Here is a 13,664-nt window from a genome sequence, read left to right as displayed (position 1 = left end):
ACTAATAAATTAACTTTCCTTTGATGACTATTTCTTCAGTTAAGTAGCAGATAAAAAAGCTAACTTGAATTCAGAGTCCAGATAATAGGGAAAACTATCTTTAAACAAAGAAATAGGGATATGACATGCTTACACTACAAGAGAGACAGCAACTGAGGCCAAATTCTTTTAACAGCCATTTCCCTACTGATCTTTTAGTCAAGCTTAGTTCAAATTATATAAATTGAATATGGTATAACTGCACTATTCTTTGATCCAGCCAAGAGGCCTGGTTGTAAAGGTGGTCACTTAACATTCTATATTCTCCTACAAAAGTTTCAGCTCCATGTTTTCAACTACACTCATGAAATTTATAGTTGGATGCTCCTGGACCCTACTCTTGCTTTCAGGAACTGGATTCCTGGCCTTTTGTTTGTGTCCTTGTACCTGGCACCTGAATCCAGGAGCCTTACCAACCAGTGCCCAATTCCTGCCTGATATCAAGTATCAGCTTTCTTTGATAGAACGTGAACTGCCTATTTTGATCCCCACTGATTGCCTGCCCTGCTCTGATAATACAAATATCATGGACCCTGGAATTGACATCAGTCCCTTTACAGTACTCACATCCTGCCTGCCTTTTCTTCCTGGGATTATTTCCTGATCTCAGTTTGTTTTTCAAATTCACCTCCAATCTCATTCCCAAACTAGACCTATACACACTTGCTGATCATACTCCTGGCCTTTCCTGATCTGGATATTACAAGAATAGGACCAAACTGAAAGTAAAGAACTCAATTATTTCAGTGTCACTAAGGACAATACAGATTTTACTATTCTAGAGACCTGCATAAATTATCACTCTTTATTACTGGAAAGGGATCAGCAGATTAAATTGCAGAATACCTACTGGCTTACAATCAGAGGTCTTTATAACCTTTCACAAAGGCTGGGAGTTGTTAAAAATATGTAACTCTACACCAACGAATGTTTACTGAATGTACATAATTCAGGTATTAACCTAGCATTCCCCTCACAATAATCCTTTGAAGTATTATCCTCACTTTACAAAATATGATATAAAGAAGTTAAATGACTTTTAAACCTTAGAAAATAAGTGGTGGAAACTGGGAGAAAATGCATGTTCTTTTCACCTCCCCAAAATTCATGTGTTTGTTTTTTTTTTTAATTTTAATTCCAGTACAGATAACACAGTGCTACATTAGTTTCAGGTGTACAATATAGTGATTCAACAGTTCTATTCATTACTCAGTGCTCATCATGATAACTGTACAAGTCGGTGTACTTTTGATTACCATGCTGCTTTTTTTTTTTTTTTTTTAATACTTGTAGCAAGAATTACTATCAAACTCCACTCACTGGGCCAGAGACCCTTGTGGTGTTAGTGAAAGACTTGCCTCTCATGTAGCACAATATCTACACTTGTGAGTTCACTGGCCAGCCAGTGGCCTCAACTCCAAGCTCTAACAATGTGTAGTACCATGCTGCCTCTTACAAACCAGAAAATAAGGGTACAGGTTATAAATGCATGGAAACCAACTGCCTACTAAATCAGAAATTCTCAAACTATTTAGTCTCAAAACCCCTTTACATACTTACAAATTGAAGACCCAAAAAGGTTTTGTTTATGTTGGTTACATCGATCAATATTTACCACACTGGGAATTAAAAGTGAAAAAATGTTTGGATATTTTTAAATTCAATTAAATATAATATTTAATGCAATACAGAACATTTTTATGAAAATTATATTTTCCCAAACAAAAACATTAGTGAAAAGAGTGCTGCTATTTTACATTTTTGCAAATCTTTTTAATGTCTGATTTAATAGATTCTCGTATCTGTTTCTGCATTTAATGTACTGCAACATACTATTCTGGTTGAAAAGAAAACTTGGTACCACACAAATGTGTAGTTGGAAAAAGAAGAATAGTTTTAAGAGTCTTTTCAGATAATTGTGGATATTCTACACTAAAACTTGACAAGTGGTACAGTTTCTTAAACACTAGTTTGTAATGTGGAATCTAAAACTTTACCAAGTAAACTTTCCCACACAGTTATGTTAAAATTCATTGGCCTAAGTATTTTTAGTTCCAGGGGAAATGGGTATAAGCCCACTGCAGCCTCTCTCTCCAACTGATTACAACTAAAATCTCCAGAAAAAATACAAAGAATCAGCTCCTGAGGACTCTGAAAAGTAAATAATAACAGGAAGATTGGGAAAGGAAATCAATCTGAAAAAAGACCAATACATCAACAATAAATTTCCTTTTGGTTCTCCCCTTCTGTTTTATTTTCTGGCTTTGACTCAAAGGTAGGCATAACAGGAAATTTAATAGCAGGTACAGTCAGGAAAAAGCTCAAGAGAAGCTCATTAGGCCAAAAAACAGGGGGGAAAGGCTCTTGAAAGTCAGAAGACTGGGTTAAATCCTTGAGGTTTTATTTCTTCTTTTCTCCCCCTCTCCCAGTGCTGTCCCCAGGCTAGCCTCAGTTATGGATCTGCACCACTGCCACAATGGTGGAGATGTCACATACAATAAGACCCCAAGAGAAAACCTATCTTCTGGATAAAGGAAGATTAAAAGTAACCAGCTGGTAGTGGGAAATAACCACTATCTCACCAATTCACCCTGAAGTTGAGCACAGCCATACCCAGAATTGAGTAACAACATGAAAGACTAAAACTCAAGAAAACCCAACCTTTCTGGTAAAAGGAACCAGGAAGAGGATTGCTGAGGATAGGTAAATATGGGGAAAACTGCCATGAGAAAAGAGCTGGTGAAGGTAATCTATGACAAAGACTCTCTTCTCGAATAGTCAGGCTCCTCTAAGCCCTCTTCTTGACTAGGCCTCAATCTTGGCCTATTAAAAACTGCAGGCTCTTAGCATAAAGACTTTGTCCACACTCCCACACTAAGAGACTTGAACAAACACTAGCATCGTTTCTAATGGGTTAAGGCCACATGCCTTGGATGACAACTCCAGTCCATAAGTCCCTGCATGAGGAAGCTTGATATTACAAGAATTTACTGTTTGCTCCAGCCCAAACTTGGTGATAGGAAGAGAGGTACCTATAACCCCCTTAGAGCAGTTACTTTAGAAAGCTTGAAATTATAAATATTTCCACTGCCCCTTTGAAATATAAATCTTCTACCACCTAAAGATGTCTTCTCAGAACTGAGAGCCATCTCTTTAAAATGTAAACATTCAATGGGGCACCTGGGTGGCTCAGTTGGTTAGGTATCTGACTCTTGGTTTTGGTTCAGGTCATGATTTCAGGGTCATGCGATCAAGCCCCACACTGGGCTCCACACTGGGTGTGGAGCCTTCTTGGGATTCTCTCTCTCCCTCTCCACACACACTCCCTCAAATAAGTAAATAAATAAATAAATAAAATGTAATAAATAATCAGATAAATAAATAAAATGTAAACATTGAATGAGATATGACTCATTCTTGCTCCCAGTCCCTGTAGAGGGCAGGGGCCCAACTTTGGTGGACACCTTGCTCTAATTTGTACCACATCTCTTGTCATAAAGATAAGTTTGTTTCTCCTCTGGGTAAGTGTCAATTACAAATCCAGATGGCCTAGTCAGGCAGACTAATTAAAAAAACATGAAAACTTAAGTACAAAATAACTACCACCCAAGTTCCAGGCCATCCCTGACTATTATAGATAACACAGAGACTCAAACATTACAGCAAAGGTTTAGAAAATGAAACTGATGCTGGCACTACTGCCCACAAAAAGCAAAAAGATTGGTTTGAATCTAATCAGATTGATGCCTGCTAAAACAACAGCAAAATAAAAATTCTCCAAAGGATTTTAACAGGATCCAAAGTCTCACAAAATTGTATTTAAAATGTCCAGTATACAATCTAAAATTATCCAAAATACAAAGCAGCAGGAAAATCTGGCCAACAAGAGTTGGAAGAAAAAGACAACCAACAGATGCCAACCAAGAAATGACCCAGATGTTGGAATTATCAAAAGACTTAAAAGCAGCTGTTATAAAACAAACAACAACAAAGCAGCTGTTCATGTCCCAGAAGGTAAAGTGAACACTCTTGAAACAAAGATAAATCTCATCCGAGAAGGAGAAGCTATTAAACAAAAACAAATGGAGGAAATTTAGAACTAAAAATCACAATATTTGAAATAAAAACTTCACTGGAGAGGCTGAATAGCAGGGTCAAGACGACAGATGTATTAATTTCCTACAGCTGCTGTAACAAATTACCACAAACCAGGTGGTTTAAAATAACAAATTAATTGTGATAGACCTAAAGATATCAATCAAGGACTCAATCAAGGAATCTGAAATCAAGGTGTTAACAGGGCTGTACTACCTCTGAAGGCTCTAGGGAAGAATGTGCACTTTACCTCTTCCATCTTCTGGTGGCTGTGAGCATTCCTTGTAGCTACATCACTCTAACTCTGCCTCTGTGGCCACACTGCCTCTTCCTCCTCTTCTATTAAATCTCCCCCTGCCTCGTTAGGCCACATGTCACTAGATTTGGGGCTCAACAGATAATCCAGGATATTCTCTACCTTTCAAAATCCTTAATGTCATTAATCACACCTTTTGCCATGTGAAGTAATATTCATAAATTCCAGGGATTAAGAAATGAATATATCTTTTTGGAGGTTGCCATTCAGCATACTACAACAGAAGAAAGATGATATGAACCTGAAGACAGATCAATACCAATTATCCAAGCTGAAGAACAGAGTAGGGAGAATATTTGGAAAAGGAACAGGGCTTCAAGGACCAAAGGGACAATATCAAAAGAGCTACTATTCATTCTGTGAAGTCCCTAAAGAAAAGATAATGGTACAGAAAAAAATACTTGAAGAAACAGTGGTGGAAATTTTCTGAAAGTGTGCGAAGGACTTAAATTTATAGAAACCAAGCAAACTCCAAACAGGACAAACTCAGACCATGTCCAGGCACATCATAATCTAACTGCTAAATACCAAAGGTAAAAGGAAAAATCTTGAAAGCAGCCACAGAAGAACAACATAGTATATACATGGCAGTGGTTCTTAATTGGGGATTATGTCACATCCAAGGAGATATTTAACAATGTCTGGAATCAATTTTCATTGTCACAACTATAGAGAAGGGGACAGGATGGTGCTAGTAGGGAAGGCCAGGAATACTGCTAAACATCCTATAATAAACAGGACAGCCCTCCACAATAAGGAATAATCCAGTCCAATGTGCTAAGGTTAAGAAAACCTAATATAGGAGCAATTTGAATGACTAAGGATTTTTCATCAGAAACCATGACCCGTATCTGAAAAATGCTGAAAGCAAGCAACCAACAACCCAGAATTCTATATGCAGTGAAAATATCCTTCAGGAATGAAATGACATAAAGACATTCTCAGATGAAGAAAAACTAAGCCATTCTGTTGCCCAGTGGATTGCCTCTAATAGAAATGTAAAGGAAGGTCTTAAGGCTAAAAGAAAAGTGATTATCAGAGGGAAACATGAAACTTCAGCAATGAAGAAAAAGCAAAAAAATGGTAAATATCTGGATGAATATAATAAGATTCTTTTTCATCCCTTAAATTCTTTAAAACACACAAAGCTCTTAAAAGGGAATATTATAATACTAACACGGGGGGTTTCACAAATGTAGAATTCATATGACAATTATCATATAAAGTGGGGAGGGCAATGGGACCTATATGGCTGTAAGGTTTTATGTTCTATTTTAAATGGTAAAATATAAATTCTAGATATACTGTGAAAAGTATATTATAATCTTTAGGGCAATCACTAAAAAAAGGTAGGACAAAGAGATATAACCAAAAACCAGTAGATACAATAAAATGGATACTGAAAAAAGTGCTCAAATAATCCAAAAGAAGACAAGAAAAGACCAGAGGAACAAAAAAGCCCACAAGAAATAGATAACACATAATTAAGCTCAAATATATCAATAATTACATTAAATAAATGATCTTACATTAATTAAAAGAGAGGTGATCAGACAAATTAACAAAGACTCAACTGTCATCAGAAACCTATTTTGAATATAATGATACATAGCATAAAAGTAAAAGGATCATACAAACAGGAATCAAAAGAAAACTGGAGCTGCTATATAAATATACGACAAAGTAGATTTCTGAACAAGGAAAATTACCAGGTAGAGACACATGAGATAATGATAAAAAAGTCAATTCATCAAGATGACATAACAATTCTGAATGTATATATACTTAATAGAGCTGCAAAATATATAAAGCAAAAATGATCAATATGGAAAGAAGTAAATAAATCCACTATTCTTAAAAACTGCAACTACTTTCAGTAATCCATAGAACAAGTAGAAAAGCAGCAAAAAAAATAGATTTAAACATCATCATCAACCAACTGAATCTAACTGACCTTTATACAACACTGAACTCTACAGCAGCATAAACGTCTTTTCAAGTGCACATGGAATATTCACCAAGACAGATATATTCTGGACCATAAAATAAACTTTAATAAATGTGAAAGAATTGATATTGCACAGCATACGTTCTCTTGACTGTGATGGAATTAAACTAGGAAGTCAGTATCAGAAAGATAACTAGAAAATCTTTAAGTATTTGGAAATCAGACAACACACTTCTAAACAACTCATGTATCAAAAAGGAAAACTCAAGAGAAATTAGAAAATATTTTGAACTAAGTAAAAATGAAAACACAACATATAAAAATTTGTTAGATGCAACTAAAGTAGTACTTATAAGGAAATTTATGGTATTAATTGCCATTAATAAAATGTTAGAAAACAAGTCCCAAATCAATAATGTAAGCTTCTAAGGGGGCACCTGGGTGACTCTGTCGGTCAAGCATCCAACTCTTGATTTCAGCTCAGGTCTTGATCTCAGAGTCATGAGTTCAAGCCCCACACTGGGCTCCAAAATAAGTAAATAATAACAATAACAATAATAACATAAGCTTCTGTTGTAAGAAACTAGAAGAAGAGCACATTAAACCCAGAGGAAACAGAAGGAAGGACATAATAAAGATCAGAAATCAGTGAGACTGAAACAAAAATTAGAGAAAACCATTGAAACCAAAGATGTTCTCTGAAAAGACCAAGAAAATTGATAAATCTGTAGCAAGAATGACTAAAAAGACAAATTTACCAATGTCTGAAGTGAAAGAAACATAAAACATAAAACATAAAAACATAATAAGAGAATACTATTGGTATGGTCTGAATGTGTCTCCCCAAAATTAATGTTGAAACCTTAATCCCCATAAGGTGATAGTTATTAGGAAGTAGGGCCTTGGGGTGCCTGGGTGGCTCAGTTGGTTAAGCAACTGCCTTCGGCTCAGGTCATGATCCTGGAGTCCCGGGATTGAGTCCCATATCGGGGGGGGGGGTCCTTGCTCAGCAGGGGGTCTGCTTCTCCCTCTGACCCTCCCCCCTCTCATGTGCTCTCTCTCTCTCATTCTCTCTCTCAAATAAATAAATAAAATCTTTAAAAAAAAAAAAAAAGGAAGTAGGGCCTTTGGGAATGCATTAGTCCCTAAGGCTGGAGCTCTGAACAATGGGATTAGTACTTTTGTAAAAGAAATCCCACACAGATCCCTAGCCCTTTCCACCATGTGAGGATATAAGAAGCCTGCAACATGGAGGAGGGAGGGACTCACATGACCATGCTGGCACCCTGATCTCAGACTTCCAGCTTCCAGACCTGTTTTCTGTTCCAGAAATAAGTTTCTGCTATTTATAAGCCACCCAGCCTACGGTATTTTGTTTTACTAGCTCAAACATAGTAAGACAGAAAATTGGTACCAAGAATTGAGGGTGTGGTTGTTAAAGAGATACGTAAAAATGTGGGAGTGGCTTTCAACTAGATAATGGGCAGAACCTGGAAGTACACACTAGAAAAATTCTACATTGCCAAGAACAGACTGTTAGGTGCAAATTCTTCTGAAGGCTCAGAAGTGGAGAGCTATAGGGAAAGCCTCAATCCTCTTTTTTTTTAAAGATTGTATTTATTTGAGAGAGAGAGGGAGTGCACACACACACAAGTCAGGGGAGGGGCAAAGGGAAAGGGAGAAGCAGACTCCCCACTGAGCATGGAGCCTGATGCAGGGTTTGATCCTGGGACCCTGAAATCATGACCTGAGTTGCAGTCAGATGCTTAACTAACTGAGCCACACCCAGGTGCCCCAAGCCTCAGTCCTCTTAAGAGAATACCTAAGTGCTCATGAACAGAATGTTGGCTGAAATACAGACAGTGTTAAAAAAGAGACAACAGGCCCAAATTGGAGTTGCTCCTGCTAAGCCCCACAACAACAAACTAAGACTAAGGCTCAATACTTAACATAACTGCAGTTTCAGTCCCTCCCAGATATGTAACCTTTAACCAGTCAATCTGGAATTACCTGGTCAGCACCAGTGAGGTAATCCACCCAACAGACAGACCGTTCCATCCTCCAAAAGGAAGGTGACCTTATCTGAAACAATCCACTCTTTGCTAGAAACTTCCTTTTCCTGCCTCTCTCTGCCTATAAAAATCTTTAATTTTGTATAGCTCTTTGGAACTCCTTTCTATCTGCTAGATGAGATGCTGTCCAATTCATGAATCGTCAAATAAAGCCAATAAGATCTTTAAATTTACTCAGTTGAATTTTGTTTTTTAACAACAATAAAGGCCAATCTGATGATGTCTCAGAGAGAAATGAGGTACATGTTATTGGAAACGGAAGGAAAAGTGATCCTTGTTATAAGATGGCAAGGCACTTGGCTGAACTTTAGTCATGTCCCAGTGTTTTGTGGAAGGGTAGAACTTGTAAGGATGAAATGACTGAGGCCATTTCTAAGCAAAGTGTTGAAACTGTGGCTTGGCTTCTCTTGAATGCTTATAGTAAACATGGAAAAAAAAATACCTTAAAGATGGAATTGTTAATCAAAAGGGAAATTAATTTAAAAGGTAGAAAATTCTCAGCCTGCTATAGTGCAGAAAAAATGAGAAACACATTCAGAACCAAACACTAAGAGTGTTCTAAGAGGCAAGATCCTTTGATAGAGATTAGTATGGGTATGAACATCAGATTCAATCAGCCGCCCCAGCAGGAAGCAGCCAATCTGAACTCGAAAGAGACAAGAAGGAATTAAGAAAGACTGTCAAGTTTTCTTGATTGTATAGGATGCAACCATAGAGCTATTCCACTGCAAACATGAGCTATTCTTCAAGACAAGGGAAGAAGGACCCAAAAGGTGGCTCAGAGATCATTAAGGCTGCTTCCCCCATTTCAAAAGAGGAGGCTATCACCTGGGTTTCAACAGGCTGGATGACTCCCCGCCCAAAGCTGTGGCGGCCAGGCCAGTAGAGCCACTGGTATATTATTCCGCCCTAGGAAGCACTGCCTCAAGCTGTGCTCAGAAAAGCCATGGAACAAAAATATTTAAATATTTAACATTTTTAAACTGTCAAATACTTGAACAGATACTTCACCAAAGAAGACAGAGGTTTCTCCCACTATCTGAAAGTAGAGCATTCCTATGAAACCTTCCAGAAGCCAAAATGACATGAAGTGAAGCATATCCCCTGCTTTCTTAAAGTTCAAGTCACACCACTTTGCTTTTACTAAAGACCTACATTAGTACCTGTTTTCACCAAACAAAAGAAATCTGAAGAGGATTTTCACTTTTACAAAAAAAAAAAAAAAAAAAAAAAAAAGCCGTTACCATACTAATGTACGTCTTAAGTGGCATAATGTGAACTTTTGGAAAGAGGGGATACTGTACAAGGATGAAATACAAGCACATGTGAAGATCTTCAACATCATTAGTCATTACAGAAATGCAAATTAAAACCACAAAGTGATATCACAACACAGCCAATTAAATAGCTTCAAAAGATAAGAGAGGTAGTAAAGAGAGAGGGGAAGGGAGGGAGGGAGGGGAAAGAGGTAGAGGAGGAGAGAGAGAGGTAACACAAAACAGTACCAGGTGCCAGTGAGGATGCAAAACAATGGGGGAACTCATACATTGATAGTGGGGATGCAAAACAGTATAGCTACTGTTTTATATAGTTACTAAGGGTAACAGTTTAGCAGCTTCTTATAAAGTTAAACATACATTACCATATATGATCTCATCGAACCAGACTCAAAAGGCTATGTATGACATTCTGGACTACAAAGCATGAAGGGTGAAGAATTTAGATGTGGTGATTACATTAACTGTGTCAAATCTCAATCACACTCCAAAAAGTGTCAGTCTTACTAAATGTAAACTAAAATATATAGCAAAAATATTCACTGCTCAGTCTTGTACTTTAAATGGACCTGTTTATACTCACTTATGATTTTGTAGCATCATGCAATATACATTCACTAAGTTTTGCAGATCTTCAAATGTTGACATCTAATTTATTATAAAATATCATTGCATTCATACAGCCTCTGGAAACTCCAGAGTGAAAATGGAAATTAATATCTCAGTACAATGAAAATAGTCTGGCTTTGTAGACTCCTTAAAAGGTACTTTAAGAACCTCTAGAGAATTGCTAATCTAAATACAGAAATCATAACATCAGGCCAAACACCTAAAAACATATTCTTCCCCAACCTACTTTTACAAATTCATTGGGTATATCTATATATTAAATGACACTAAGTTTGTCAAATCATTTTACCAAATCATATTGTGTATGATACGTAAACTATAAGGAAAGATATAGTTTGCTATGTATATAGGCCATGATAAATATGACCATTTTTGGCAAGCCAGATGTTACATTGGAAAAGTAAGGAACCAGCTAGTGACAGAAAAAAATTCTAAAGAGAAATCTCTCATGCTAACACAAAGGCAATTTTAGATTCTTTTATAGTTTAACACATAACTTGACAATTTCCTGTTTCTGATAAAAATCAGCAGAGTGACAATACCCAAGTGACTAACTCCGGAAGTTTGGTTGGGTTACAGATCTTTCGGTAAACAATGAAGGGGGAAAAAAATCCCCAAATAACTAACTTCAATGTACTGTAAGTAATGCAAAAAAGACAAGGCAATTCATAAGATGATTTTATTCTATTCAATGTTTTAAACCCTACTATCTTATCAAGTAATTTTAATTGTTAAACACTCTTAGAATGAAACAACATGGGTAAGAATCCATCATGGGGAAAATAAAAAATTATAGGCTAGTCTGAAATAAAGGCTCCTTTAAAAATCAAGTTTTTTTTTTTTTTTTAAAGAATAGGTCAAATAAAATGCTATCTATTTATTTTTGGAAATATCACTTTGAAAATCCAATATAAGCAAACACAAAATACAACACAGGCAAAAGTCCCGTGCATATCAAAATTTATTCATTTATTCCTTCAACAAAATGTTTACTGAGTAGTTATAGACTAGGAGGACACAGAGCTACGGCCTTAAAGTAAAAAAAGGCTTATCAAGCAAAACATGCTCTCAAAAAATATCAACCGTAGGGGCGCCTGGGTGGCTCAGTTGGTTAAGCGGCTGGCTCTTGATTTCAGCTAAGGTCATAATCTCAGGATCCTGGGATGGAGCCCTTTGTAGGACTCCCCGCTGAGTGGGGAGTCTGCTTCAGGATTCTCTCTCCCTCTGCCCCTCCCCCCTAAAATAAATAAATCTTTAAAAAATATCAACTTTAATTCTATTTTTCAACAACTTATTAATGCCTTACATACATAAAGCATTAAACCCTATATGATTATTTTGTCAGGTACCAAAAAATTTTACTTATTACTCTGAATTACAGTAAACTGTACCAAGATCACCTTAAGAACATATCACCATTCTATAATCTGAAGAATATTACATTTTATATAATCTAAAGAAGAAGACATTATATGTTACCACTGAAGTAAAAGAAATGAAATAATCTTGCTAAAATTGCTAAATGATGAGCAATTATTGTATAATCCACCAACTATGAAAAAATAACACAATAAAGAATTTAATGTCATAATTAATACAACAAATGTAAACCATTAACTGATTTAACCCTTACTGTACTACATGGCATTTAAACATAAATGGGTGGATGACTGACTGTACTCACTTTTTTTTTCTTAAAGATTTTATTTATTTATTTGAGAGTGAAAGTGAGAGAATGGGCAGGGAAAGCAGCAGAGGGAGAGGGAGAAGCAGACTCCCTGATGAGCCTGGGATCATGACCTGAGCCAAAGGCAGACGCTTAACCGACTGGGCTACCCAGGCGCCCCTGTACTCAGGTTCTTAATGTATATTTTTACAACTGTGGTACATGTGATGGGCTGAATTTTTTCCCGTCCAAAATTCAGATGCTGACATCCTATCCTCTAGTACCTCAGAATGTGACTCTACTTGGAGATAGGGTCTTTAAAGAGCTAATTAAGTAAAATGAGGTCATTAGGGTAGGCCCTAATCCAGTATGACTGGTGTTATTATAAGAAAAGCTGATTAGGGCACCTGGGTGGCTCAGTTGGTTGGGCGACTGCCTTCGGCTCGGGTCATGATCCTGGAGTCCCGGGATCGAGTCCCGCATCGGGCTCCCTGCTCGGCAGGGAGTCTGCTTCTCCCTCTGACCTTCCTCCCTCTCATGCTCTCTGTCTCTCATTCTCTCGCAAATAAATAAATAAAATCTTTAAAAAAAAAAAAAAAAAAAAGAAAAGCTGATTAGAATACAGACACACTCTGTGGGAAGACCATATGAAGACACTGGGAGAAGACAACCATCTACAAGTTAGAGAGAGAGGCCCTCAGAAGAAACCAACCCCGGATGACAACTTGATCTTAGACTCTAGCAACCACAATTTTGAGACAATAAATTTCTGTTGTTTAAGCCACCCAGTCCATGATACTTTGTTATGGCAGCCCAAGCTAACTAATACAATACAAGTAAAATTTACCATCTGAGCTGTTTTCAAGTGTCCAGTTCAGTGGCATTAAGTACATTCACAATGTTGTACAACCACCACCACTATCCATCTCATGAATAACTCTCATCTTGCAAAAGTGAAACTCAATACACTTTAAATGATAACTTTCCAATACAGCCCAACTACCAATTAAAATTAAGTGTAAGAGATGAATAGTTGTTTTTGGGCAGGCATCCTCAAAATATTTAATTCCAATTCACTTTGACTTAAGAAACAACCAGAGGATATGTTCCAGCAAATCAAAGGAGTAAAACAAGAAAAAAGAAGACAAAGGATCTAAGAAGCAGGAAAACCAATGAAGAAAAGCAAAAGGAATTTTCAGAATGCTAGCAAAAGTAAATTAAGATCTGAAGCAGATTAGAATAAATAGTCCAACCTGGAGTAAGATTCTGGAAAAAAAAAAAAGAAAAAAAAATGGTAAGATTATCTGACAGGACTATGTGAAAAATTATATACAAATACAAATTTTATAGAACTGCTGGAGAGTGTGGGAAGACTTAGATATAAATTCAAAAACAATGAGGAAAATTCTAAATGTGAACCATATAAATTTCTTATAAATTTCAGAAAAACTAAATTACACAAGAAAGACAATAATAGGAGGTGGGTCAGCTATAAACAATATATGTTTATATAGTCATAATGATAAAAATGCTGAATATGAATATATAATTTTATTAAGACAATGGGGCTAAGAAAGATTAAGAAAATAAATGGAGGCACCTAGCTGGCTCAGTAGGTAGA

At 36.6% G+C, this 13,664-nt stretch overlaps 1 protein-coding gene and 1 non-coding gene across 5 annotated transcripts in view; both read right to left on the bottom strand.

Annotated features, from left to right (window-relative positions):
• Positions 1–13,664, bottom strand: part of NCK1 (NCK adaptor protein 1) — a 77,276-nt gene that overhangs the window by 29,633 nt on the left and 33,979 nt on the right. The gene's annotated exons all lie outside the window — the stretch shown is intronic.
• On the bottom strand, positions 1,325–1,478 carry LOC118007186. The gene has a single exon (XR_004678315.1). It is a non-coding gene; the product is annotated as a small nucleolar RNA SNORA62/SNORA6 family (small nucleolar RNA).

Source organism: Mirounga leonina, unplaced genomic scaffold (assembly GCF_011800145.1).
Source record: "Mirounga leonina isolate KUSES-001 unplaced genomic scaffold, KU_Mleo_1.0 Mir_115, whole genome shotgun sequence".
Classification (NCBI taxonomy): Eukaryota; Metazoa; Chordata; class Mammalia; order Carnivora; family Phocidae; genus Mirounga; species Mirounga leonina.
This window is presented reverse-complemented; position numbering and strand designations above follow the sequence as displayed.